We start from the raw sequence: 25,735 nt of genomic DNA on the forward strand, positions 1-25,735 counted from the left end.
GGTCACAAGTTGTAAAATCCGACATCTTGAAAACTGTCTCTGTTGATTGGGATGATCATAATAACAATATTATCGGGATAGATACATTTCCTAGGTAAATATGTATAACATGTATTTAGCCTAGGCCTTTTGTATAAATTACCAAAACGAGGATACTGAACATAATCTGGGGAAATTACGAAAAGTGTATTGGCATTGAAAAAAGAAAGTCAAAAAAAGCTAAAATATGTTTGAAAAGCTCAAGGAAATATATTTTCCTAAAGCCAAGAAGTCTAAGTTATAAAAAAAAATGTGAATTGAGTTACATGACCCGTACAGCACAGATTTTTCATGAAGCGTCCCCTGCGCAGAATTAGGCAGGATTATTGTCTACAACGCCAAAACTGCACGCTTTGGAATTCCCTGCTTGCTGCCACATGGTATGGTGGAAATATTTTTCAACTACATGTACATGTAATTAAGTACTCCAAATTTACCATTTTTTCCCAGTCCAAATTTTGTTTGCTAAGGACTACCGAAGTGTGACATCATTTAAAACTGGAAAATGAAGTGCAATTGAATGGAGTACGCGCGCGTGTTGGTTCACGGGCTGAATCAGGCGCTTAATGACTTTAACACATATTTTGTGTGCGTGACGTATTCACTTTGGTTAACTCCATTGGTTACAACATGTTCATGAACGGGTGCAAGCCACCTTACAATCTTCTGGCATCTATAAATTTAGTATCCATTTCATCTTAAGTGGAGTCAGGGAACCAGACTTCCTTAACATTTTGTTTTTTTTATTTTTCTCAGCTTTTTGAACACAAAACCTCAACCATGTCTGTGAAATAATATTTGATCTATTGCAATATACTAACCCTTCAAATAAATCATTTCTGAAACTACAGCCAAAGTCAATGATGTACATTCCCTTTAATATGTATTGTATTAAAATATGGAAAATATAAGTATATTAATGTATTAATATACTTTACAGTACAATAAATTATTTTGTAAAAAAAAAGCATCTTTTAAGGTGTGATAAATTTCAGTAAATGTTCTTTGTACACATGCAAGTTATTTCTGGCTTGATGACGTCAGTATACAAAAATGGGAAGTAAATACTGTATTTACCTGTGTCCTCCATCTCACCAATTATCTTTGCCGGGACGTGGAGGGTGACAGAGCAGGGAGCTGTGCTACCCGCTGGTTCATAAATGCTCCCTTTTTATGTCGAAGGATTTGTCCCAACTGGCCCTTGAAACTATTGACTGTTTTCACTGAGATAGCTTCAGGAGGTAAACTGTTCCATGTCTATGATTCTCTGAGAAAAGCTGAATTTTCGGATGTGTTTGTAGATCTTGAATTGATGTCCCCTACTTGTTGAGTTGCCGAATGAGAAGAAATCACATGCCCTTAGTCGCTGCATGCCCTTCACAATTTTGAAGACCTCAATCAGATCTCTTCTGAAACGACGAGTCTGAAGGCTTGTGAGTGACACCCAGCCTGTCCAGCCTCTGTTCGTACGGTAGGGGGCCTAAGTGTTGGAGCTCTGGAATTATCTTTGTGAAGCGACGCACAACTCTTTCCAGGACATCTACGTCTTTCTGTAACTATAGTCTCCATTGCCTGCATGGGAATTTGCTCGAAATGGGGCCAGATGAGTGACTTGCACAACTTCAGCATGATGCTTGCATCTTTGCATGAGAAGGTACGCTTGACCAAACCAAGGATACGATTGGCTTTGGAAGCTGCTGCTCCAACTTGCATGCTGACACTAAGAGACTGATGAATTATTACTCCTACATGTAGGTCCTTTTCTTGTGATGTAGATTGGACTGGATAACCCCCATGAAGTAGTTGATCTGTAGATTTCGGTGCCCGAGAGAAAGACATTTACATTTCTCAGCATTAAACAACAAATGCCACTCCGAAGACCAATGATGCATGATATTAAGATCCTCTTGTAGGTTGTTGGCTTCCATTGCAGATAAAACCTTACGAAAAACTTTTGTGTCATCTGCAAACTTTAACAAGTGACTGTCAACTTCCTGGCCGATGTTGTTGATGTAGATGATGAACACTGTTGGCCCTAGGACAGAGCCCTGTGGTAACCCACTTTTCACTCAACTCCAGTTGGAGCTGCAACTGTTGATTATCACACGCTGTTGACAGTCAGACAACCACGCTTCAATCCATCTCAGGACATTAGATGAGATACCATGGGCTTGGATCTTCTTGACAAGATGAACATGAGGGACCTTGTCAAACGCTTTACAGAAGTCATCATCATCATCATGTCGGTTTTAAGGCCGTTGTCCAGTCTGTTCTGGGTTGGCCTGCTTTCTCCCTATGGCTCTCCTCCACTTGGCCCTGTCCGTCGCATCCCTCACGTTGACTCCAAGCAGTCGCATGTCATCTGACACGGAGCTCTGCCAAGTCTTGCGCGGTCGGCCGACGGGTGTGGGCCCACCCACAATTACGTTGGTACACCTCTTGACCCAGTTGACATCCTCCTTTCTCTCCACATGACCAAACCACCTCAGCCTGTGCCTCCTCAATACGATGCCGATCCCCTCCACTCCCACTCTCCTCCTCAGCTCCTTGCTTGACAGCCTGTCAGCCAGAGACACCCCACACATCCACCTGATCATTCACATCCACCTGCTCGTTCCATCTGCTGGATGTGCCCCACCCTTGTGGGCCATGTCTCGCAGCCGTACACCATACTGCTTCGGACACAGGCGGTGTAAACCTGGCCCTTCATCTTCAGGGGCGGCGCCTTGGATGTCAAAAATGGGGCCAGCTCCCTGAACTTCTTCCACCCACTTCTCATGCGTGATGTCACTGCTGCATCTGCTCCTCCCTCAGCACCCAGCATGTCACCCAGGTAGCAGAACGACTCCACCACCTCATACGTGTCACCGCAGACCTCCAGACCCGCTTCTCTCTCCTCTGGCCGTAGACCATCACCCCGACATCTCTTACAGACGAACGTGGCGCTAGCAGCCTAAAGACTACCCTTCAAGCCACTACATCGCCTGTGAACCCACTTCCTACACGTTGTACACTGGATTGAGTTGGCAGCTACACCTTTCCCACACACACCACACGGCCATGCACCAGAGCTCGTCATTGGCCCACCGCTGATGCGACTAACCATCACCTTCACCACAAGTCAAGGTAAAGAATATCAACCGGGTTGCCTTCATCTACATTCTTTGATATTTCCACCTAAAATATCAACAGATTAGTGAGACATGATCGACCGTTTGTGAACCCATGCTGAGACTCCTTGATCAACTTGAAATCATTACATGTAAGATGGTCGTAGGCGCGTTTCTAGAGCCAATATTTTTTAAGGGTCTAACAGGATGGATCCAGAATTATTTCCAGGGAGGCATGCTGAAATGTAGACCAGTTTTTTTCTCCGGACGCTTAGACCTCCAAAAATCAGGGGGGGGGGGGGGGGGGGGGGGGGGGTTGGCTCGCGCCATATTTTCAATGGGGAGCGCTCATAAAATCCTATAACCAGGCACACACTGCACACAACTGTATATTAACTTAAAGTGTACAAATGCACCCTTCTTACGACTAGTTATTTTAATAGGGGAGACCGTTCGCTTGTATGTCACATTCTTACATTTTGCTAGTGCAATTTTTTTATGGAATTATTTTTTTTGGGGGGGGGCTAGACATAATAAACGTAAGCCCCCCCCCTCCCCCTAGCCCCTAAGACTCCATAACCATACTCAATTGTGATGTCAGGCTAACTGGTCGACAATTGGATTTACAACTCCTGGAACCCTTTTTAAACAACAGGGCTGCATCAACATGGCACTTCAGAACTTTTGAGGCTCTTGTTGAAGTTAAGCAACATACTATGTTTAAAAACATGGAAAATATACCTGTTTGTATTCATAACACCTAACATCCTTTTTGATGATGTCACAGTATTTGGAAGCAAAAGGTGAACATTGTAATGGATCTATATGATCGTTATTTGGGCTACGAAGATATCGATATATATGAGATGGATTGGCATTTAAAAAAAAACAGGGCCTCCTCCTTCCTTTTTTTTCAAAAGGAAGGATGCTAAACTGTTTCTTTTTTCTTTGGCCTTATATTGATATGGTCTCCATCACTGTCATTTTACTAATAGGCAAATTTTAGAAGAAAAATTATCAAAAATCTCACCTATTTCTGCAACTATAGAAATCACAATTAACATACTTTTTTCTCTTGCGAAAATCATGGATTGCTTTGTCTCAATCAAAAGAGTGTTCTTTTTTCAACAATATTGACCCTCTATTGTTGAAAAGTGTACACCTCATGATGGATTTAATGACCCAAAAAGAAAACAGAAAACTAAATAAATATATATTTTTTTCAAATAAACCTCACAGGGAACTGACTTGCAGATGAATTTTCAAAGGATATTTTCTACAACTTTTTCTTGAAAAGTAGACAAACCAAGCTTGCAGGAGCAGTTTTTTTTGTTAAACTGCACTTGGATTTATTTATCAAGGATTGAAGTTTTGAGAAATAGAAGTATCATTTTCCTCTATTTTGTGATGGAAATTTGAGTTCCCCTCTGTTACGGTTCTTATGCTTCAAAGATTTTGTTTTTGGTTGACTATGAGGTCTTGTGTCGTTCCTTTCCACCACTACAAATTTTCAAACCAAAAGATGAAACATCAGTCTTGCACCATTTTGAAAAAAAAAGATGATGCTATGTCCTGTCTGTTGCAAAAACACATGTAAAACTTGTTTAGTTTTTACATGATAGATCTTTGTTGTTCAAATTTGAATCATCTATCAAGGTGACTTCACCTAGACAGTAAAATGAAAATATCCTTTGAAGTATAGTCAATCTCATATTTCATTCATCTCAAACTCTGTCCCGTCTGTCACATGTTACCCATTTGTTAAGTATTTTTGTCCCGTCTGTCACAATGTTTCAATCACCAAGGTAAAAAAGTTGAACATACATTTTTGTAGACTCTTTGGGTTTTTAATATACTAATGTACATGTCCTTAAAAATAATAAATGCTTGTGCCTACATTTTATTCAGGACATAAAAATGTCATATTTTGCCCATTTGCTATATTTTTGTCCTGTCTGTCGCATTATTTTCAATCACCTGTTAAAAAAAATAGAACATACATTATTGGAGACTCTTCTGGTTTTTAATATGCTATACATGCACATGTACATATGCACATGTACATGTCCTCAAAATAATAAATGCTTGTTCCTACATTTATTCAGCATATAAAAATGTCCTGTCTGTCACATCCCGTCTTTCACAACATTAATGAGTCTGTCGTTTCCAGTTCTCTGTTTTGAATTACTAAGTAAAGTGTTCACTGATTATTGGCATAAAAGTGATTAATTTTAAAAGAGAAAAAAAAGTTTAATTTAACAGGGGAACAGAACTTTTTTCAACGAAAATCATATTCAAAATGTGGAGTGTAATTTCCGTCCTGTATGTCACGCTTTCACTTTTTCACTTATAATATACAGCCACTGAATCCCCTAGTTTCATGGATTGTTTTTTAATTTGAAATATAGAGTGTTTACGTGACTTCATACGTAACTTAGGCAGGCCTTTGAGAAAAATGGTAGTGTAAAATCTGTACTGTCTGTCACGCCGGAATTGGCCAGATCATACACTGCTAAAAAATTATTTCCTTACATTTCTTAATACATGTATAAAAAATAGTTTGTGTTTTAAGAAATATTTTCTTGTGTCACTCCCAAGAAAGTGTTCTTTGAAATTTGTTTTTTTCTAGTTTAAGAATACCATTTTAATGTTTTCTTAAAAACATTATCCTGACGTCACAAGTTATAGAGCTCCCTTCTTTGTTAAACTGTCAATAAAAACAATTGTTAGAAGTTTTGAATTCCCATGAAGCAACACTATTGTGAATAAACATTAAGGGACGTAAAATTATTTAGAACAGAAAATGATTGCCGTGACCCATTTTAAACATTACCCATATGGGATACAATATAATATGTTTGCACTTTTACATATTTGGGATGATGATTTACATATGTAAGTACTGTATATTTAAATTCATCATGACAAGAAATGCAGTGGTCTATAATTATTGTCGATAAAATCTGTTCCTTAGAAATTTAAGTGTGGTGTCTCAAAAAATGTGTTGTTCTTTTTCAAGAAAATTGTACCTGTTTTGAACAGTTTGCATTTAAATACAGCCATTCTTTTGAAGCAAACCCCTCATTTCTACATCCTGTCTCCTTTTTGTTCTTTGTATTAACAGCAAGGTAGCAGTCAGCCAGCCGGGGAGCCAGCCAGCCAGCCAGTCGGGGAGCCAGCCTGCCGGGGAGCCAGCCAGCCAGCCAGCTGGAAACAAGTCAGCTAGATGTGTTCACTAAGGTAGGACTAACCCTTTGTTTCAGCCATTAGCGCTCAAATTGAGCCAGTGAACACCCAAGACCCAGGATCTCAAGACCCAAGTACAGTTTGCAAGTTGAGTCGTTCGATGGATTTCTCAGAGTGAGCCAGATTTTTCTTGTTCCCGCTCATTATTGTGTGTACAACTGAAACCACCCTTGAGAAATGTAATTGCAAATCTTCTACGACATCTCTCACGAGTAGGGTTTACACTTTATAAACCTCTAAAGTACGGTTGAAAACAAATCAAAATTTTCATATGCTTTCAGAAAAAAAATTAACTCTCACTTTTCTCTTGTAATGTGAGCATATTTTGTTTTGAGGATTGAAAAATAATCGTCATATAAAAAAAATGTATTGGATTGCTATTTTCACCGTAAGAATTTGATTTTTTAATTTGACAAAAAAATTAACTCTCACTTTTCTCTTGTAATGTGAGCATATTTTGTTTTGAGGATTGAAAAATAATCGTCATATAAAAAAAATGTATTGGAATGCTATTTTCACCGTAAGAATTTGACATAACATTTTTCCAGTGTGGTTCAGATAGGTGTTGTGACCATGTGGGTTCAGTCATGTGGTTGCTAAGGCAAAGCATCTGCCGTTGTGAAGCAAAGCTAATCTACTTACGTACTTAGACGCTATAGCAGAGCAGTGAAATTCATGCGCCACAAAAAAATCATGGCCTTTGGAACGTTGTGTTTCTTATGCAAAGTATGATTGAAAAGTTAAATTATAATGGAAGAAGAAATTCTTAGCTTCATGTCAGTAAAAATATCGCCGTTTTCATCGATGCCAAAACGTCAATACTGGTTACTGGTATAGCTGACCTTCGAAAACTTCCCCAAATCTCTGTATTTATATCTTTTTCTCTAGGAATTTCTCAAAATTGTTATTTCGCGAGAAGTTGAACACTTATATCCTCTAAGTATATTCCGAATTTCAGCTTAATATGTTGTTGCAAACGCTAGTGCTACAATTTGAACCATCTCCATGGAAAATATCGACAATGATTTCTGCCAACCCAAGTAACATGCATCGTTCAGCAAAGCTCCTTAGGTGCTACAGTTGACCGATTTTGGCCAAGCCACGCAATTTCGTATTGTAGATTAGCATATTCATCAGTGTCTCTCTGCGTGTTTTGGCATGAGTCTCGGTATCAACCAATGGAAGCTGGCGAAAAGGGTGATATTTATCAATTAACTCGTGAAGGAGGCTTTTCTCAAAATTTTGCTGCACACCATAATGGATAAGAACCTTATTAATATTCGTGAGGCTTGAAAAGAACAGCTGTTGCAAACGTCAGTGTTACAACTCTCAATGATGCACGTACATAGCCAGGACTATTTATCCAATTTCAACGAAAGTTATGAACACATCACAACGATTTTTAGCACATACTTGGATCATTATGAGTAAGGTAAGCCCTGAAAGTTTCATGAAGATACGGTTTTCGAAACGGGAGAAATCAATTTTCAAAGATGAAATGTTGTGTAACCTTAGAAATCGCCCTTGGCAACCACATGACTGGGTTGGTGGTGGTGCATGTATGTGTTTTGGGGTGGTGGTTTTTCCACAGGTCGTCGGCTCAAATTGAGCATGTGTCATCGGCTCAAATTGAGCGTACGTTGCAAACACTCCAGGATCAAGATGGATTATGGGATCTGTATATCCCTACATCCAAACACAACACCAGCAGGACTATGGGATCATCTATATCCCCGTGTCCATCTAGGGGTGGATCTTGGGTGGCAATCGTGGGGGGGGGGGGGGGGGGGGGGGGGGGAATCTACTCCATGGGAAGCAAAATTTGATAATTTTTGGCCTCAGTACTATTAGTGGGAAACTTGCCCCCTGGATCTGCCCCTGCTGCAAGGCTCCAATAAATTGTACTTAATTAGCTTGTGCACTGCCTTTATGGCATAAACATTCTTTAGAAGTAAACCCCTCATTTTAGACTGTCATCTTTGAATCGATAGCAAGACAACAATCAGCCAAGCCAGCCGGGGAGCCAGCCAGCCAGCCAGCCAGCCATCGGAAAATCATTTTTAAAAAAAAATAAATTGGATCACCAATTAGTGAAATGAAAATTTCACTCTCTAAATAGGGTTTTTTTTTTAGTTCAGGGGATCTGCTATATCCCGCTGAAAACTTATAAGGCTATGGGATCTCCTATATCCCTATGCCGTTAGGGCTTAGGGTGGTGCGGCGGTATCGATTACTAATTGGAGTCTGACTGGGTGCTTCAATTGAGGTGCGGCGAAAATCCAGCACAGATTCAAGGGGCGAGTTGCGTCCGCGTGGTAGGTCCGCCTTCCACGTGGGGCGTGGGTCCTACGCAGCGGCCTGGAAACCCTAGGATGCCGTGCCATAAAGGAGCAGGTAGTGCGTCCCTCTTTATAGGGGCGTGGCCCTGTATTCACAGCCGGCAAACGCTGCTACTTCCTATCAGACCGCATGAACCCGTAAGGGGGATGGACTTAGGGGGGCACGCATATAGGTTAGGGTGCTTTCCTGGTCCTTCGGGGCTGGGCGGGCGGACCGGACAGTCGATAACTGTGTCTGGCCCTCCGGGGCCTACCTTTTATCCAGCAATGGGCCTGACGATACTGAAAGCGTGTTGGGGCTGGTATCCTGGGACCTTCTCGTGGTGGCCCTGTTTAAACAGACCTTACCAGGATATTTGACCTGCTCAGTGAACAGGAATCAGTTAATCACAATTTGAATTCGTCATTGTGGCATTAACTTTAAAAAAAAAAAAAATCTGTTTTCTAATAACAAAAGATATAAATCTCTGAACACTATACCATTTTGGTCCAAATTTGGCATTTCCATTTCATCCTATTTGAAACCCATTTGAAAAATTGCTCCAAAAAGTTGTTTTCAGTAATTCTGAATCATGTTCACTGAGCGGATCACATCAATTCATATTTTATTTCCAAAAAGGATGGAAGATTAGGGGCTGATTGGCTTAAAACACCAAAAACTTTAATAAAAAAAAAATTCAATTCCATGACAAGAGGAAGTTTTGCGAAAAGAAATTCAAATTTGCAGTCAAAATCCAATGAGATCTTATTAGCGATGAGATAACTGTGCTTCAGTTTTAAAAAATGAAATATTAAGAACATGGGAAAAAATAACCGGAAAAGAAATATTTGCAAAAAGGAATTGAATTAAGAAAGAACATTAATTGTTGATACGAAAAAAAAACATGCTTGGATCATTGTGCCAATTGGTGCACTCTTGAATATGGAAAAGGGTTTGGTGTTGAAATAAAAAAGGATAAACAGTGCAAGAGAAGTACCTAGAGTTGAAGAACATCTATCAAACATCACCGCAGAATTGTTTTTAATTTGGTTAAAACATTTGGTAAAATTGTTGTATTTATTTATCTATTTCTTGAGGTAAATTTCATCTGACAGCACAAATGCTGGAGGCAGATGGCATCAGAGTCTAGAGAAAATTGTCTCATCAAAACTGAGCAGAGTGGACATCTTAGTGGTAAGCATAAGAATGAGCAAACTTCTTTTTAACCTGGCTGATTTAATTAACAACTTTCCAAACCTAAAATCTAAATCCAATGTTTTACCATCAAAATTAGATCCTCCCAAGCTTACTTTTCTCCAAAAAAAGCCTCTTAAAAAAACAAAAAGAAGTTAGCGCTTGAGAACCACACCTTTCCTTAATGTGTAAGAAAATACAATGTATATTGCAACTGTTAATTTGCATTGCTGATATTTCTTGATTTATTTTTGTATTTTCAGCAGGTGTACTGACTACGAAAAGGCAAAATTATGGAGACCTCGGAACAAGATTGTATGTTTACTGAGGTAACTATTCTCAGTTGTTGTTGAATTATTGACTGAAGCAATCTTAATGAGACAATTTTCACTTGTGACTCGTTCTTGCAAAACCTGAAGGTTCTTGTAGGCCAAGGCAAGTAAAAAACTAGTGCACTTTAGACCATGGAAATGGTGTATAACTGCTCAAAATGTTTGTTTAATCAATTTTGATACAGTTGCATTTCTACACTGGATGGGGTGTTTTGCAAATGAATTTCCTAAAATTGCAGGAAGCAACCAAATTTTCATTTGTTTTTGAGACCTTTCAATAATGTATTTCCTTAAAATAATGTCTTTTTAATATATCTCTGGCAAACAGTCGAATTGCCACATCTAGATTCAATTTCAATATGGGAAAAAGTGCTACAGATATTTTATTATAAATGATACTTAAAAACCGTTTGCGTTCTTTTCTTGAAGGTTTTCCGAAGACGTCTTCTGGCAGAAACATCTTGGAGGACATTGGCCAAGAAGGAGGTACAAACTACATGAGGCTACAACATGAAGCTTCACTCTAACCTATGATGTCTACTTTTGGAACTTTTTCATTTCTCTCAAAATGCTTCTCAATTTGGAAAGGCCTTTGTCTATAAAACTAGGAAACAGTCAAAATCAGGCACAACTGACACCCCCCCCCCAATGTTATCATCTTTGCCCAAATATTCAAAACTGATTGGTAATGAGTGATATTAAATGTTTGACCACAAATCTCGGTAAAATGTAAAGTTAACCCCTTGTCATTTTTTGGCCAATTTTGCGTTGAAAGTGAAATTGCTGCAAACTCGCAGTGAAGATGCTCAACCTGAAGCACGTTTCTACACGTCTCCTGGATAGATAGGACAAAATCAATCAGTAATGAAATGTTTCTTCAAAAATCATTTACTTTTGTGCAATACATTCAAGTTGTTTATTGATGAATACTTAATGAATCTCCTCTTGCATCAACAGGGATTTCCGTGTCGTTTGTAAGAAAGTAACCCTTTGATCAATTTAGTGGAAAATGTAAGGTTAACCCCTTGCTATTTATAATTAAATTTTGCTACAAATCGCCTTGTCTTTATTTTAACCTGATATCAGAGGTGTCCTTGCTCACGTTTTGTAACCTTTGGAAAAGGCACGTTATAAATTATTATTACCTGTTGAAGATAAACATGTTTTTCTTCTCCAATATCTGATTAATTCAGAGATTCAATAAAACAAATATGGTGAAAAAACAAGTATATTTTGTACTGATATTCATTTGGCGTATTCTGAATGACAAGTTTATTTTGTCAAAGTTACTTGTATGACATTCTTAATTCTTTTACCAACGGAAGTTGAAAACAAGTTTACTTATTGGTGTGTCAGAAGTTGAGCTATGCTACAAAACATGTACTTGTCCGTGTAAAATTTAAATCTACCTATTTTTATCCGACTTTATTTAATGAGTAAGATATTGAATAACAGCTGTTGAACTGTTTTTATTTAATGTTGAGAAACAAGTACTGGAATAAATACAGTAAAACTGATTTAAAGCCAATCTTTGGAGTCTTTATTATGACTGAATAATACAGTGAATTTAGCTCAAGGGGTGGTTGGGTTGAAAGACTTGGAACACTGTTGATTGCCCTGGGAACAAGGTTTATGCCCTGGGAATGAGGTTAAAAGCCCTGGGAACAAGGTTGATACCCTGGGAAGGAGGTTAACAGCCCTGGGAACAAGGTTGATGCACTGGGAAGGAGGTTAACAGCCCTGGGAACAAGGTTGGTGCCCTGGGAAGGAGGTTAACAGCCCTGAGAACAAGGTTGATGCCCTGGGAAGGAGGTTAATAGCCCTGGGAACAAGGTTGATGCCACTGGGGATGAGGATGAAATGGACTTAAATAAACAAACTTGTTCAAAACTCGTTTTTAAATTCAATCATTTATTTGTACCATAACGCTTGTATAAACCAGATAAAGAATTTAAAAACGGTTATCTTGCATTAATAAGTATTTCTAAGTTGTTTGCAGAAAAGTCAATTTTTGGCCCAATTTAACGAAAAATGTAAGGTTAACCCCTTGCAATTTTTTTCAATTTTGGCCGAAAAATAAAGTTACATAAAATTACACTAAAGATACCCAAGGGTCCCTTAAAGGGAATATACAACATTTGCAAACATCGAAAAATAAAACTACCAAGTTTTTACAAAATACCTTACCAAATTTCGGTAAAAATGTAAGGCTAACCCCTTGGTTTTTTTTTTCAATTTTGGCCAAAAAATAAAGTTGCTTAAAAATTACACGAAAGATGCCCAAGGGTCCCTTAAACACATTCCTACACATTTCCTGGACAAAAAGTGCCATTTAGAAGAAAGAATGCATCAATATTTTAAGCAAAATAAGTCCAAAATAATAATTTTTGACCAAAAACTGGATTATTTTTGCCCAATTTCTCAAAATTCTCGATGTTTGAATACTGAAATGTGTTCCTGGTGCATCAAGAGGTATTTCTGAGTCGTTTAGAGAAAAGTCAATTTTTGGCCAAATTTCAGTAAAAATGTAAGGCTAACCCCTTGTTTTTTTTTCAATTTTGGCCAAAAAATAAAGTTGCTTAAAAATTACACGAAAGATGCCCAAGGGTCCCTTAAACACATTCCTACACATTTCCTGGACAAAAAGTGCCATTTAGAAGAAAGAATGCATCAATATTTTAAGCAATATAAGTCCAAAATGATAATTTTTGACCAAAAACTGGATTATTTTTGCCCAATTTCTCAAAATATTGATGTTTGAATACTGAAATGTGTTCCTGGTGCATCAAGAGGTATTTCTGAGTCGTTTAGAGAAAAGTCAATTTTTGGCCAAATTTCAGTAAAAATGTAAGGCTAACCCCTTGTTTTTTTTTCAATTTTGGCCAAAAAATAAAGTTGCTTAAAAATTACACGAAAGATGCCCAAGGGTCCCTTAAACACATTCCTACACATTTCCTGGACAAAAAGTGCCATTTAGAAGAAAGAATGCATCAATATTTTAAGCAAAATAAGTCCAAAATGATAATTTTTGACCAAAAACTGGATTATTTTTGCCCAATTTCTCAAAATTTTCGATGTTTGAATACTGAAATGTGTTCCTGGTGCATCAAGAGGTATTTCTGAGTCGATTAGAGAAAAGTCAATTTTTGGCCAAATTTCAGTAAAAATGTAAGGCTAACCCCTTGTTTTTTTTTCAATTTTGGCCAAAAAATAAAGTTGCTTAAAAATTACACGAAAGATGCCCAAGGGTCCCTTAAACACATTCCTACACATTTCCTGGACAAAAAGTGCCATTTAGAAGAAAGAATGCATCAATATTTTAAGCAAAATAAGTCCAAAATGATAATTTTTGACCAAAAACTGGATTATTTTTGCCCAATTTCTCAAAATTTTCGATGTTTGAATACTGAAATGTGTTCCTGGTGCATCAAAAGGTATTTCTGAGTCGTTTAGAGAAAAGTCAATTTTTGGCCAAATTTCAGTAAAAATGTAAGGCTAACCCCTTGTTTTTTTTTCAATTTGGGCAAAAAATAAAGTTGCTTAAAAATTACACGAAAGATGCCCAAGGGTCCCTTAAACACATTCCTACACATTTCCTGGACAAAAAGTGCCATTTAGAAGAAAGAATGCATCAATATTTTAAGCAAAATAAGTCCAAAATGATAATTTTTGACCAAAAACTGGATTATTTTTGCCCAATTTCTCAAAATTCTCGATGTTTGAATACTGAAATGTGTTCCTGGTGCATCAAAAGGTATTTCTGAGTCGTTTAGAGAAAAGTCAATTTTTGGCCAAATTTCAGTAAAAATGTAAGGCTAACCCCTTGTTTTTTTTTCAATTTTGGCCAAAAAATAAAGTTGCTTAAAAATTACACGAAAGATGCCCAAGGGTCCCTTAAACACATTCCTACACATTTCCTGGACAAAAAGTGCCATTTAGAAGAAAGAATGCATCAATATTTTAAGCAAAATAAGTCCAAAATGATAATTTTTGACCAAAAACTGGATTATTTTTGCCCAATTTCTCAAAATTCTCGATGTTTGAATACTGAAATGTGTTCCTGGTGCATCAAAAGGTATTTCTGAGTCATTTAGAGAAAAGTCAATTTTTGGCCAAATTTCAGTAAAAATGTAAGGCTAACCCCTTGTTTTTTTTTCAATTTTGGCCAAAAAATAAAGTTGCTTAAAAATTACACGAAAGATGCCCAAGGGTCCCTTAAACACATTCCTACACATTTCCTGGACAAAAAGTGCCATTTAGAAGAAAGAATGCATCAATATTTTAAGCAAAATAAGTCCAAAATGATAATTTTTGACCAAAAACTGGATTATTTTTGCCCAATTTCTCAAAATTCTCGATGTTTGAATACTGAAATGTGTTCCTGGTGCATCAAAAGGTATTTCTGAGTCATTTAGAGAAAAGTCAATTTTTGGCCAAATTTCAGTAAAAATGTAAGGCTAACCCCTTGTTTTTTTTCAATTTTGGCCAAAAAATAAAGTTGCTTAAAAATTACACGAAAGATGCCCAAGGGTCCCTTAAACACATTCCTACACATTTCCTGGACAAAAAGTGCCATTTAGAAGAAAGAATGCATCAATATTTTAAGCAAAATAAGTCCAAAATGATAATTTTTGACCAAAAACTGGATTATTTTTGCCCAATTTCTCAAAATTTTCGATGTATGAATACTGAATGTGTTCCTGGTGCATCAAGAGGTATTTCTGAGTCGTTTACAGAAAAGTCATTTTTGGGCCAAATTTCAGTAAAAATGTAAGGCTAACCCCTTGTTTTTTTTTTCAATTTTGGCCCCAAAAAAAGTTGCTCAAAAATTACACGAAAGACACCCAAGGGTCCCTTAAACACATTCCTACACATTTTCTGGACAAAAAGTGCCATTTCGAAGAAAGAATGCATCAATATTTTAAGCAAAATAAGTCCAAAATGATAATTTTTGACCAAAAACTGGATTATTTTTGCCCAATTTCTCAAAATTCTCAATGTTTGAATACTGAAATGTGTTCCTGGTGCATCAAGAGGCATTTCTGAGTCGTTTAGAGAAAAAAAAACCCATTTCCTATTGAGAAATAATTTGCTTAATTTAGTGATGTCAAAATAGAAACAATAATCTCCATGTGCGTGCAACTGGTAAGCACAATTCAAAACGTACCATGACAATGGCATCTAGGTTCCATCTGAGAGTTTCGCCTTTTTGACAATATGGTACGTGGGTCTTAGCTGCTGTAGTTGTCTCTTCTTGGCTTCCTTCTTGTTCTGATGCTTCTTCTCTTTAGGTTTTGCTGCTTGGACTGGATCAGCAACAGCCTGAACATGAGAGGGGGGGGGGGAGAACAAGACAATCAATGAATGAGGAAAACAGAGGAAAGGGGCAAAATCTGACTTAATCTTACGTCATGCAAGATCGTTTTGGTAAGACATATGTGTCAACACACAGAACAATGAATACAACCAAACTGACCATCACAAATTTTCAACAGTGTTTCTGTGTAACAGCTTTGTCATTCACAAGTCTGATAGTTTTCTGCATCATTTAAAAGTTGAATTTAAATCACTTATTGAAAATTATTGCTGTGCTCTTTATTCTTCACAGTTCACAATTCACTTGGTTACAGTTTATTTGAATAGCTTGTGACTTGACTGGAGTCTGGATGACTTGTGATGACATGTGATGACTTGTGATGACTTGTGATGACTTGTGATGACTTGTGATGACTTGTGATGACTTATGATAACTTGTGATGACATGATATGACTTATGGTGACTTTAATATCATCATATTAAAGTCCTCACAAGTCAAGAGTCCCTTAAACACGTTCCTACATGTTTCCTGGACAAAAAGTGCCAGTCCAAAGAAATAATGCATAAATTGATATGACTTGTGACTGACTCGATTACAGCTCCTAGGAAAAGTGACTCTAATTTACCTGTAGCGCCCTCTGTTGTTTGCTTTGGATTCTGGTCTGTGTGATGACCCTATGGACGTCAGCATAAGCATGAGAGAATGTCTCCAATCCCACAAGGCCCTTGATGAGATCCAATGCTTCCTGACAAAGCTGACGAAGATCGTTGTCTGGTGGAGAAATCAAGACAAGAAAGTCTGATTACTAAAAACCAATCAAGAAAAGCATCGCTGTAGATCCAGAAAACAACAATCGTACTTGTTCATTCACAATGAGAGTAATAACAAGAAGTATCAGTTTCTTTAACAGTCTCAGTGAATTGACACGAACTGTGCTATACATGATATCAGAAACTACTTCTAAAAGATTTAATCAGTGGCTTCTAAAATTTCAATTCATAATTTACACAGATCTCACTTTTTTTTTATGGTTCAACACCTTATCAAATACAACAAAATCCCTGAATGCATAGTGAATAATATAGTAAAATATTTTTAATGGTATGATTTTAATTTCCCCTTTAAAACACAAGAACTCAAAAGGCTGCTGAAGCTGCATTTCAAACTGTAAATGAATATTCAAATCCGACAAGGCAAACCATCTGATGTAATCGAACATTCAGAATGAAACCGTGCTAAAATTGACATTTTTCCAGCTTTTGTATTCACAAATCATGCTTCTTTGTTTCTGTTTGACATTGTTCATTGTTTAAAATATTCCCTCAAAAACTAGTTCAGTAGAAGTGTTCACACAATAGATGTTTCTCACCTGCGTGTGACTTTTGATCGCCGATCTCCCGACACATCGGCTTCATCATTAGCTTCAAATAACTGGGCAATCTGTCTCCTCCTACATCCATTGCCATGGCAGCAAGCCACTTGACAACACAAGTCCGTCTCAGGTCTGTTTGGGTGTCTTGGCTGCCTCTGAGGCAGCGATGCGACACATTCTCCTCAAGAACCAAGTCAAGTCAGCGGGGCTCGGAGTCCGACGTCCAAGTCCTTGTTTGTCCGTGTTGGTGGTATTCTGCTCTGCAGAGAGCTTGGGAGTCCTTTCATCATTTTCATCATCGTTTTCATCTTCACTGTCCGATCTCTCCTCCGTTTGGTAAATCTCAGTTTTATCCGGATACAAACGTTGGATTACTTTTCCAAGGGACACAAGATTTCTCACAACCTGAAATGAATTCAGTCATCAGAATAATTCAATTATCATAATATTGTCAAAACACAAAACTGTCAGAAACTAACCAGGTATCTTGTTAATAAAAATGTGAAGACTCAAGAATCTCCCTTCTTGGGCTGCAAACATTTCATGTTTTAATGAAAATTGACACGAATTGGATAAATGTCACATCAAAATCACAATGGTCCAAGACATAAAGTCGAGTCAATCATAATTTAGGTTACATGTCAATCACAAGTGAGTTCACGCATAAGACCAAAAGAACAATAAACCTAAATTACAATGCAAGTGCCCAAATTTGACTGAGAATTAGGCAGAAATATGCTCTCAAGTGCTTATGCTTGAAGTAGATAAATCCTAATGATTTCTTACCTGATCTCCAAGATCTTTGTTCAGCAAGGCCGACTGAAGCTGCTTGCAAAATGTAAAGACTAACTCCCTGACGATTTCCTGTCCATGGTTCAATGGATACTCCACCGCCTCCATTTTACCTGTGACTCCGCCCCTTTCTTTATCAGCCTTCCTCTTGCGTTTTGTCTTCTTCCCCATCCGATTCTCATTGGCCGAGGTGTTAGTAGTCTAGGTACCAGACGCAGCTTTCAGCATGGTCCTGGCAATGATGTCTGGTTGTTTAGAAGCAAACAGGTCTCCAAAGAGCTGGGCCGAAACCAGACGCACCCAGGAGTGCGGATGGAGAAGATGAGATTGGATGGATCTGAAGAAATCAGAAAAGATCAAATTATTTCAAAGTGAATGAATTTTTGGTTTATCCGTTGAGTTGGCATTGGGGTTTTGACTAAAACCCTCTGCACTGGTTAGTAGAATACTGGGGTTTCAGTTTTAGTCAAATAAACTTACGACTACTTGTTACATTTATTTTGTTTTTCAACAGCTTTTAGAAGGGTGCAAATAAATATAAATGATAAAATTTATTCAGATTCAGACAACCTAGAAAAACTATTCTGATTGTTTTTGCAGGTTCCACTAGCCAAGCTAACCAGTGCTGGCATTTGCTACTGCTTTATCTCACTCCAAACCTTACCTCAGATTGCATTCAGGGTGTCTGTGTACGCCTTGTTGCCGATGATTGAACAGTGTTTAATTATCTTGGCTAACGCTGATAGCAAGTTGAACAACATGTATCTGTATGTCTCTCCTCCATAGATGTATCATCTGTCTCCATCGCAGACATGCCATCCTGAGCAAGGACAAAATAAAGAGAAATTCATCATCGTAACCATTTTGTTAGGGGGGGGGGGTAGGGAGGTTGACGGGAAACAGTGTGGGACCAGTGATTCTTACAAGCGAAACCAACTCATCAATTTCAAGAAGTGTTGAACCCTTACTCTACTTCAGCCTCCAAAAATAAATATTCACTTGAAGAGAATGCCCAATTCCACCTGTTTCCAGGGTGAGCTTTACTATGTGGGTGAATAGCCACATGGCAAGCAATGTCAAGGCAATCGTCTGCTAAGCCCACGCCTACCTTCTGCAACCCATCTGGTTTGATATGTTCCTGCATCTGAGGAAGTATGTCATCCAACCGTCGCTGGAAACCTGCCCCCTCGGCATCGACAAAGATGCCACAAAGCTGTGAGGAAAGACGCTGATTGGCTGGATTGTTGTCATGGAGCCAGTGGGTTGCCATGGTGAAGAGTTCGTCTCTCTTCTCTACCCATAACTGGAAACCAAAACAAATGACAAAAACAAAACATAAAAAGTAGGCCAAGAATTATGATAGGCCAATGAAATAAATAATAATCTGTATTCAATTTCTTCCAAATGATTAAAAACCTGGCTATTTCTGACACAATTTGAGGAGAAAAATTTACACTGGTTGCTCTGAAGTTAATTTCCATTCAATGGACAATTCTTTAGTAGGTTGAGGTAGCTTGCTCCAGTGGTAACTCTATTATCTGAATGGTGCCCTATCTAATGACTTCATGAGTGAAAAAAATAAAAATTCTACACTGTATGGCATTCCAATTTTTATAATTTTTTTGGACATAATTAAAACATTATTTCTTTACCTTCTGCAGCAATGACCTGATGGCCAATGCAGTGATCTTGCGACATTTAGCTGATTCATCGTTGACTAGTCTTGTTGCCATGGGAATAAAAAACATTCCTGCATACGTCTCCAGTGTTTTCTGTATCAATAACACCAAAATGTAGATCTAAAAATCAAAGAATGTTTTTCAGTATTAAATTGTTTTAACTGATGCTCAGAGTATTAAACTCCAAATGTTAACAAAAATTGTTGAGCATTATCTTATTAATTATATTCAATATCCTAAGATAAAAGGGAGGTTTCGCAAGCGAACGGATACGCTTACACTTACGTTTAGCTATCCGTATCCGCTTTTTAATTACGTGTAGCGAGCGAGATATGCGTGTCGTCTGCACGTTTAGCGGATAGTGAGTGGCGTATGACGTCATACGTGCAGACGACACACATATCTCGCTCGCTACACGTAAGTAAAAAACGGATACGGATAGCTAAACGTAAGTGTAAGCGTATCCGTTCGCTTGCGAAACCTCCCTAATATTCCATTTTTTAGGTAATAGTATCACACCTCTGAGTTATGGAACATTAATTTAATATGAAACTTACAAGTCTAAATATGATGAATTGAGCTCATCAATAGAAAATTCCCCAAAAAGGAGGATTTCTGACCTGTGGGAATGATGAGAAGATAGTGGCCAGCATCTCCAGCGAGGATTCACGGCCAGTCTCAAGGTCAAAGTTCAACTGTCTGACATAGAACTCTAGGTGGCGCTTCAGTTTGTTCCCAAGAGGGTAGTCCAGAAGCAAATTCAGTACAACCTGTGAAAGAACATGCAAGAAATATTGCTGGTTTGTGCAAAAGTGCAAAACATCAGAGTGCAAAATCAAATTAGATTTTGCTTACTTTTAAACTTATATTTTTTTTAGGTCTTTAGAATTAGACAGTCATTTTCAAATATTTCTTATTTCTCATCAATTTATGTCCACACTCCTTATTTAAAAACAACGACTAGATAAATGTCCAATAAATAATTGCAACCACAAAGATATAACCGCCAGTCAATTCAAAAGTATAGTCAAAAGGTTCATTTGAAAAGCTTGTGATGGAACTGGATGACTTGTGAAGACTTATGACAGACTCAACTACAGCCTTGCCCCAAAACTGTAAACATTCAAAAATCTATCTTACAATTCTTGAAATCTTACTTATGGTTAGGGTGGAACATTCTTGGTACAAAGAAAAGCTTGAAATCCTACTTATGCTCAGTCTTTACTATACCTGTCTGCATTGTAATCTGACTGAAGGACTCTCTGATGTAATCGATAGCTGAGCAACCTTCTTCATCACATCGTGCATCTCGGGTACAATCAACTTCCTCGACAGAATAGCCTGATGAAAACAAAACAAAATTGATTTTCAGGTGAATAAAGCTACTAGACAGAAGTGTGATTTGAACCTGCAACCTTCAAATACTGCACAGGTGTTTGACAGACTGAGCTATCAAGCCCTCAGTTTGCATTCTCTCAGGTGAGGAAAGTACCGCTATGGTAGTCTTAATGCCTCAGCATCATAGTAGGTGAGGCTGTGATCTCATTTTAAGAGAAGGATATTCTTGGACCATGCTTCTTTTTGTGAGTGCATAAGAAGACCTTCTTCATGCCAAGAATAAAAAGCCAGGTGTTAACCATTTACCTTGAGTAGACCGAATGCCGTGGCTTGTCTGGTGTGATCATGCATGTCTTCCTCTGCATAGGTCAGTAGAACCTGTAGTTGTTTCTCATCGATCATGTGTTGCTTCACATCACGGACTAGCACTGTGACAGCCTACAAACAATCACAAGTCAATCACAAGTCAGTCACAAATAGAACACAAGTCAATCACAAGTCAATTGCAAGTGTATCACAAGTAAAGCACTTGTCAAATACAGTACACGTAGTCAACCATGAGTCAATCATGGATGAATTTCAAGTCAAGCACAAGCCAATCACATAGCAATTAAAATTTTAACACAAGTTTATCACAAGTCAATCACAAGATGATTATCTTATGATTGACTTGTGATAGAAGTAAAAAACAAGTCAATCACACATGTCAATCACAAGTCAAGCAGTCTTAAGTTAAGTCACAAGCTTTTCCAATAATTTGCAACATCAGGCATTCCTTTCTCACTGTTAATCCCCTAAACTTGAGACAAGACTTGTGAGAGACTCAACTACAACTCTAAATTCAATTTATATTTATTCCATTCATTCTGCTAGAATAACATGGCTTTATAATTAATTTCTGATTTGAGGTTTTAAATGAACGATATCAAAAACATATGTTTCGTTCATCTGACCTTGAAACAGCTGACGACGATGTCAAAGTTAGCTCCTTTTGCTGCTCCCGCCGTCGCGTGGGTGTGCAGGATTTTGAAGAGTATCTTCGTCAATCTGAATGCACTTTTGCTGATGGAGGGCAGAGGGTATCGTAGCATCCATGTGATGCAACGGAGGGCCACTACTGTCACCTAGACAAAGGATGCCATGGATGTCAAAGAATGAAAAAAGATGAGTTCTGAGGCTCAAATGTGTTCTACCTTTAAAATATGAGAACAAGCAGACAATTGTATGCTGTCTTCTATGAAACTGTTGGACATTTTTACACGTCCATAAAAAATATTTCACATATCGGCAATGAGAAACGGTTGTTGAAGGCATCGTTTGGTCTAGAGAAGCAAGTATGGAGATGTGAGTTTGCAATTACTACCGTATCGATTCTCTAGTTGGAGAGCTAAATGCAGAAGAACCAGGGTTAAATGAAAAGAACTGGGTTCTAAATGAAGATCTGAGATGAGCAGGATTTAACTGACCTTGGTATATTTGGAAGTGAGTGAGTCCATGAGGATGGGAATAAATGGATCCAACATCTGAAGGTGTTGCTGGTTAGATGGAGACAGCTTGGATCGCTTCAGATTCATGTGCAACAACTGAAGTCAAATGCAAAAAGGACAAGTTACTTGCTATCAATAATTGTTTTCAAAGAAGGACCAAACACTACACATGCAAAATAAATTATCTAAACCATCAGTAACACACAGTTGAAAATCATACATTATATCAGAAGTGAAAATAATGAACTTATGTTAGCCTACCAGTTTATTCCTAATCACACATTTTTAACCTGATTTTCCAATCGACCGTGAAAACAAACATGATTTTATAAACATTGCAAGGACTTTTAAGTACAAAATGAAATGAATACACATTTCTGTTCAAGTGCTAGCTTAAATTTACTTCATCATAAGCCAATAAAAATTGTTATGAAGTTTTTGGAGGTGGGTAGTCTTACCTGCAATCCAAACTCAACAATGAGGTGCATGTTGGTCTTTTTGCTGACTTTGGGTGCGACTCCGCCCTTCTTGGGGGTTGGTGGGAGGAGATAACAGCTTTCTGGGCCAGCCCGGGGGTCCGGTGGTTTGGTCTTGGCCTTGTCACTGTCAAATGCAAAAACAATTCCAGAAAATTTTACAAATCAACATATATTTTGTGACGTAAATGAGTATGAAAAATTCTTCATAAATTGATTCTCATTCTTGAGACGCTTGATTGGGACAAAGGGAAATGTTCCTTAGTATGTAGGATTAAATTTTTGGACTCCAAAAAAAGGTAACAAAGTAAATATTACAAAAAAGGCATTCAATGTTCAATTATACATGTATAAGGTGTTTATTTTGAATTAATGTTTACTGCATTAACAGTGATGAGCAGAGGTTTGTGTCATGTTCTGAGAACAATCAACGGTTCATACCTGTCACTGGGGTTGAGGAATGGAATGGTCTCTGTTGCCAGTCCGTGAATATAGATCAACATAGCATCCACAGTAATGCCTGGATTGGCTATCAGGCCCATAGTCACATGCTTCAGGACATCCGTAGCCTTACGCACAACCTTGTGGTTGTGGCTTACTTCAAGAATCTGTAACAGGTTTTGGAAAATAGTTTGGAAACTTACTAAACAATTCTGTCCAACCTAAACCTTATTTTACAAAGTCCCAAACGTTTCCCAAAATTTGCAGCTAAACAGTTCATCAAACGTTGCCAATGGTCGCCATCTTTTGTGCATTGCCATTGGGTAACTGTTGGCAACATTTGCATTGCTTGCGTGAGTGGGACGCACCCCTGATTTGAGGGAATTCAGTCAATAGATACAGGTTGGCACAAGAGTTACATCCCGAACAAATTATTCTTAAAAAGCAACAGTACAACACATAATTAAAGAACGCCAATCATTATGACAAAAGAATGAAAATCAAAACCACTACCATTTGGAACTAAGGTGAAATAGTTCTTTTAACAGTTTTCTTGAATCCAGCTTAGCCATTGTAAAATCTTAATCCACATATTACACGGCAAACTACAGAAATAAACGATTAATGGAGAAAAATGAAAATCAAAGTAAAACCAACCTCTTTGACAATGTTTGAGTGGGATTAAAAGCTGTGTCAGTGAACTCTGACCTATGACCTTAGCTATCATCTCATAGGAGTCATATCCCTTGATGCTGCGAGCCTCTACCAGTTTACCCACAATGCCTTCTCCTTCCTTCTCATCAGCTACTTCGCCAAACAGCTCCTTGTTGATCACCTACAAAAGTACACAAGTGCAACACGGTAGAAAATCAGTAAACAAGAACTTCTTTGGTTATGACACATGATATTGTCAGTTGCTGTTGCTGCTCCAGCCACTATTTTGGAGTTGACGCTATTTCTCTTTTTGCTGCTGCTGTTGTTGCTGCTGCTACTGAAGCTGCTGTGTTTCTAGTATAAGTTGAAAGTATTATCCCCTTACCTCAATCATTGAGTGAATGCTGGTGTCAAGATCTCCTGGTTTGAGTGTTGGTAAGGCGCTGTGTAGGAGAGGGTGTAGGGTGAAACTCAGAACGTGGAGCTAGAGCAGAGAACGGATAAATATGACACAGTGATTATCACATCAATCAAATAGTTCTAAATATTAATATTACATATGTTTGAGCAGTTGGGTTTCTCGAATCTAATTCTGCCATTTTTTAAAATCTGAATTAAAACACCATATGACAAACTTCAGAAGTAAGTTATTGTTTGGGGCAATGAAAAATTAAAAAAAAACAGTCAATTTGTTTTGTTTGACATTCTAATTAAATGAATTTGTGATTAGTGATTTCTAAAAACAAACATTACGTATGTTTGGACAGTTGGGTTTGGTCAGTGGTACTTTCTCTTATGGTTAATTTCGGCTGTAGAACACACCATGCGGAATACTTCTCAGTCACTATTCATTCAAATACATTTTTTTTAATAAATACTATCAGCATCACCTCCCAAAAACTGAAACTCCACTGTTACCTATTTAAAGCCTCCTTGGCCAGACTAAAGCACATGAAAACATGAAATTCATGGCCATGATTTTTCAGAAAAAAATTCCAAGACTGACCTGATATCGCCTAGTCAAGGCATGACACAGCTCCTTCAGGATAAAAGGGAAGTATTTCACCCCCAGTGATGCAAGGATCTTCACCAGAGTTTCTCTGCTAACATCTCGGACGTCTTTAGCTCGACTCTTCAGCATCTGACACACCTTGACTAGGACTCCAGGCAGGCTATGGTGCAGAGTTTTCTTGGGTAAGGCTTGTAGGAGTTTGACCATAGCTAAGGCGATGGGAACACGGAGGATTTCTTCATCCTCAGCGATGCTGTAGCGAGCTTTTTTGTGGTGTTCTTCGCTCTTAACCTGAAATTGTAAATCAAATTGTGTTTAGAAAAAGCCTCGATATATTTCGGCCCAAACAATATGGCGGTCAAATAAAATTGTATCTTGTCAAATAACTGATTGTTTTTCATCCATTTTTTTGGTCAAACATTTTCCATCTACCTTCTTCGTGAGTGTCTTGTGTAGCTTTGGTAGGATGCTGGCAACAATGATGCGGTGGATCTTGGTTGCCAAGGCAACATTATTCTTGAGTTTGTCTGCATCTTCATGTGAATCCAGCTCTGCTGTGTCTTCATTTTCTTCATCATCATCTTCATCGTCGTCGTCCTCATCTACATCTTTCTCATTGACGACTTCTTTATGTTCACCTTCATTGTTGCTTTTTGCATCAGTTGATTTATCATTGTCACCTCCAAGGTCTGGTATGAGAGCAGACAAATAATGTTCATAACTGTAGAACTTCATGGCTAAGCAGCTAAGCACAGGATACAGTTGCCTACAAAAACAGGTTACCAGCCACAATTCCGTGTGGTGATTACTGCTTGGCACTGGTTCCCAGCTCATTTTTGCTTAGAATAAAGGTTTGCACTGCAATCATTTCTGCTTATCTCTCCATGAAATTAGGAACAATTAAATGGTACTCAGAAATAAATACC

The 25,735-nt window shown here is 38.0% G+C and overlaps 1 long non-coding RNA gene and 1 pseudogene across 1 annotated transcript; one reads left to right on the top strand and one right to left on the bottom strand.

Moving 5' to 3' along the window:
* The first annotated feature begins 8,572 nt into the window (after positions 1 to 8,572).
* Positions 8,573 to 11,768, top strand: LOC119722556. The gene is made up of 3 exons (XR_005270451.1): positions 8,573 to 9,908; positions 10,172 to 10,237; positions 10,670 to 11,768. It is a non-coding gene; the product is annotated as an uncharacterized LOC119722556 (long non-coding RNA).
* A 3,478-nt stretch (positions 11,769 to 15,246) lies between these two features.
* Positions 15,247 to 25,735, bottom strand: part of LOC119722557 — a 29,536-nt pseudogene continuing 19,047 nt past the window's right edge.

This window comes from Patiria miniata, unplaced genomic scaffold (assembly GCF_015706575.1).
Source record: "Patiria miniata isolate m_02_andy unplaced genomic scaffold, ASM1570657v1 HiC_scaffold_15, whole genome shotgun sequence".
Classification (NCBI taxonomy): domain Eukaryota; kingdom Metazoa; phylum Echinodermata; class Asteroidea; order Valvatida; family Asterinidae; genus Patiria; species Patiria miniata.